This window comes from Rattus norvegicus, chromosome 5, assembly GCF_036323735.1.
Source record: "Rattus norvegicus strain BN/NHsdMcwi chromosome 5, GRCr8, whole genome shotgun sequence".
NCBI lineage: Eukaryota > Metazoa > Chordata > Mammalia > Rodentia > Muridae > Rattus > Rattus norvegicus.
This window is the reverse complement of record NC_086023.1, coordinates 126,600,119-126,604,813: the sequence shown is the minus strand read 5'-3', so window position 1 is coordinate 126,604,813 and position 4,695 is coordinate 126,600,119.

Sequence of the window (4,695 nt, the reverse complement as noted above, 5' to 3'; positions counted from 1 at the left end):
TTCAGAGTGGGTTTTACCAATTGCTTCCTCACTTGGATCCAAGTCGTGGTTGTGGAAGAAATGGAACCGTTTCTAGTCACAGAGATAACAAATTCCTCTATGTAACAACTGACTCACAGACTCTTCAAATTGGCCCAGCAGTCGACTTAGCAAAATAAAGGAAACATGATCAGTCTATCCAACGAGTTTTCCATAGACTAGAAACATACCACTGCAAATGGGAAGTCTAAGATAGCATCTGAGAGAGATAAGGGTTATAAGAGCTAGCCTCTTGGGGTTAGAGCCACATATCAAATCATTTAGTTTTTATGTGGACCCTGGGGTTCATATAAAATAAAAAATAAATCCTCTTTTTAAAAGTTAAAAAAATAACTGCAATAAAACCTTTAAAAGGCCGTTTACCTTATAGAATGAGTACATTTAAGAAATATTTTTGTCACCTATTGTATTTCCGACAGTCACTGTCACCACAGAGCACCCCGAGGAATTCATTTACATGCTTTGCCCGGAGATAACCGAGGAGCTTGTGTGTATTGGAAGTCACGTGTGCTGTAGGATTTTCCCCTCTGTGTGACAGGTGTGTCTGACTGCCACTGTGGGCTTTACTGCCCATGAGGGCAGAAGTGCCAGAGACAGACGGGCGCCACACCCTGTAGGAACTCCTTACTGGGTGGAAGCTGGTATATAAATTCCTCAGCTTCTCAGTGCTCTGCAGAACTGAAGTGTGACTTTCGTTGCCCATTGGACAAGCTGCCTACTCCGCCCCTGCCACATTACCTCCTTGTACTCAAAGTTCTTAGCTCAGGGTTGGCTTCTAGGGAAAGACATGCCAAGAGGAGCACTGATGTAATTTTTTCTGACATCCATGGGTCATCTAGTCTGGTTTGGATACCTCAGTTCAGAGACTCCTCTTTCACTTACTGACAATAGTTACAGCCGTCTGATTCTAAAAGGCTCCTTTGGGCTGTGAAGCAGATTCGAAGTTTCCTATGCCTTTTGGATTCTACCCAGGCAGGGCCTTGAGCGAACACTGAGAGCCGAGGTTTGTAACCTTGGCCTTTCTGAGGCCTCCAGCAACCTGTGGCGAAGGGTGGTGTGGAGGTGACCATGAGGCTGGCTCCTGGCTCTGCCCACTGAACTCCAAGCAGCTCCATGTTGAGCACATGCTGGACTTGTCCTTAAATGAGGACCTGGGTCGAATGGATGTCGGACGTACACGTCTTACAGGTTACATCAGGTTCTAGCACCTCTCTAATTGTCCAGCAATTTCCATCACTCAGGTGTGGAATCCCACCAGGTTGTGGGAAGTTCTGAGCAGGCAGAAAGTGCCCCTTTCAAGCCATGGTATCAGACCCCACAGTGTGGACCACCTCTGACAGTGAGTGGGCATCAGACAAAAGCAATCCTGTCTAAACCCTGGTGACCAGGTAGTGCGCAGGGACAGGAGGGCACTGGCAGTGCTTTGGTAGAGATGGGTGTGACTAGTAGGACAAACTGAGGTTCAGACTGGAGCGTACTCACGAGGATGCCTGGCACCTTTTCTTTTGTTTTTTTCTTTCTTTTTACCAACTGAGGATGATGGGTTTATAACTTTGAACCCTCTACGTTGCTTCCTTTAGGGATGTACAGCATCAATGGGGCTGAAATCCAAGGTTTTGAACATGCAAAGCCAATACTCTCCCTAGTTTTTGTTTCAACTTGACATGTGCTAGAATCATCTGAGAGAAGAGAACCTCAATTAAGAGAACACTTCCATAAGACGGCTATAGTCAAGCATGTAAGCAGTTTCTTAGTGATCAATGTGGAAGGGTCCAGCCCACTGTGGGCGGTGTCTCCTCTGGGCTAGTAGTCCCGGGTTTCCTAAGAAAGCAGGCTTGAAGCCTGGCCTGGTGGCACATGATTTAATCACAGCACTTGGGAAGTAGGGACAGGTGGATCTCTGAGTTCTAAGCCAGCCTGGTATACAGAGTGAGTTCCAGGACAGCCAGGGCCACACAGAGAAACCCTGTGTCTTGGTTGTGGTTTTATTGCTGTGAAGAGAGACAACTACTGCAACTCATCTAAAGGGAAACATTTACTTGGGGCTGGCTTACAGTTAGAGATTATCACCATGGGGGGAAGCACGGCAGTGTGCAGGAAGACATGGTGCTGGAGGAGGAGCTGAGAGAGTTATACACCTTGATCTGCAGGCAGAAGGAAGATAATTCAAGACAAACTTCAACAATGCCACATGTACTCCAACAAGGCCACACCTCCTAATATCGCCACTCCCTATGGGCCTAGCATTCACTCATGTAAGTTTATGGAGGCCATTCCTATTCAAACCAACTCACCCTGTCTTGACCTCTCCTCCTCAAATCCATCTCCGCCCTCCACTGTGGTCTTTACATCAGCTCCTGCCTCTGTGAGATCCTGTCCTCACTGTTTTCAATGATCCAAGAAAGACTTTTTTTTAAATGGGGCACTTCCAGTCTAGGTTAACGCCGATGGTAGCTAGGCTCAGAGCTACTTGGTTTCTTGAACCAGGACTCTAGGGAGTCATTCTACCTAGGGCTGCTTCTCCCCATTCCTCAGTTTTAGTTCTGGGCCTGGAGCCAAGGACTGTGCCTGGGACCTGGGAGAGGCAGTCAGAGAAGGGAGCAAGGAATCTTAGCTTGCTGTCAACTGGGCCATGCGCAGCAGTGTGGAGTGTAGGAGTAAGACATTCAATATCACTTTTTTTTTTTTCCCGGAGCTGGGGACCGAACCCAGGGCCTTGCACTTGCTAGGCAAGCGCTCTACCACTGAGCTAAATCCCCAACTCCTCAATATCACTCTTGAGATACTCCCTTGTTTGGGTGATTTTTTCTTACATTGGTTTTGAAAAAAAAAATCATTGAGAGTTAGGCAGTTGTACAGAGGGCAGGAGTTCCTCTTCATGGGACATATGACTCACTGAACACCGGTGGCCTCCTAAGCCAGTTTCGGCACAGTGACTCTGCCCCTCTTAATACTGCCTTCCTTGGCTTCTGGGGTGGGGTGGGCTCCGGAGGCACTTGGGTGTGACTAGACAGCTTGTACCCTTGTCAGCCTCCATACAACTTGTTTGACCTTTCTCTGAGCCTCACTTTCCTTATCTGTATAATGGGGAAATGACCCCATGGGCTGGCTAATTGTATGTCAACTTGAAACAAGTGGAGTTATCTGAAAGGAAAGAACCTCAGTTGAGAAATGCCTCCATAATAACCAGTAGTATGGCATTTCCTCAATGATTAAATAGGGCGGGCCCAGCCCCTGTGGGTGGTGCCACCTCTGGGCTGGTGGTCCTGGGTTCTAGGACAGGTTTAGCAAGCCAGGATGAGCAAGCCAGCAAGCAGCACTCCTCCATAGCCTCTGCATCAGCGCCTGCCTCCAGGTCCCCACCTGTTCTGCCCTGACTGCTTTTGATGATGAACTGTCTGTCATATGGAAGTGAGAACAAAAATAAACCCTTTGCTCCCCCAAGTTGCTTTTGGCTACGGTGTCTCACCAAGATGCCCACTCCCTTTTCTTTGTTACAAGACTGAGAATTGAAGACACCATGTGGTGAAGACTCATCCAAATCTAAGGCGATGTGTAAGACTGAAGTGCAAAAGCTATTTTAATGGTGTCTCCAGAAGCCTTGTGTCAAGGGCTGGTTCTCTTGGGAAGGGCCTAGGAGGTCTTTGGTTGGAGGCGTGCCTCTTAAGGGTACTGAAGGACCGCCAACTCTGCTCTCTCCTTGCTCCCTGGTTTGTGACCATTTCCTCTGGCACATCCACCCATTACGATACAGGGCCTCACCACAGGCCCAACTGATCACGGATTGGAACCTCTAGAACTTTGAGTTGAAATAAAGCTCTCCTCTTGGCTAACTGATCATTTCAGTTACAGAAAGAATGCTGGGCAGCAGAGGGAATATTACAGATTTAAAATCCGATTTATAAAATTGGAGAAGGGACTTCCTAGAAGGTCCCATGAAGCCAACTTCAGAAGGAAATCCACCCATTGCAGGTTCTAGTAAAATGCCCATCAGGTACACCTTTTTGCAAAACTTTATTGAGTTAAAACTTGTTTCTCCCATCTCTGGGCATTTAAGCACCTGAGGTGAGCCAGACTGTTAAAAAGATACAGGTCCGGGGTTGGGGAGTTAGTTCAGTGGTAGAGCGCTTGCCTAGCAAGCGCAAGGCCCTGGGTTCGGTCCCCAGCTCTGAAAAAAAGAAAGAGAAAGAAAAAAAAAAAGATACAGGTCCATAGTGGCTCAATCCTAACAAGCTTATCGCTTGCCTCAGTAGTAATCCAGGGCGGCTGAGCAGTTCTCAGTTCTCTAATGACTCTAGACCTGGCTCTTTCCAGCCGAGGCTTTCCTGACCCCTGACCTTTTGGCCATCGTATCCCACTCCACAGCTTCCCACAGCTTGGGGAAGACCCAGCGCTAATGTACTTCTGCTCACACTCACTGCGAACCCCCAGTTAACCTGAGGACACTGGCTGACGGGAAGGCTGGTAGTGTGCAGAGGAAGGCGCTCTGTTCCAATGGAGAGGCAGTTGTTTCCTTCAGTTTTTAGATGAGGAAGTCTACATGGGAGCCATGAGTTTGTCAAGATTACTTGGTCACAACCAATCGACAAAGCAAGGACCCCAGCCAGACCTCCTGATGAGTGTGCATTAGGACAGAGCCCATCCCTCCTGAGCCGC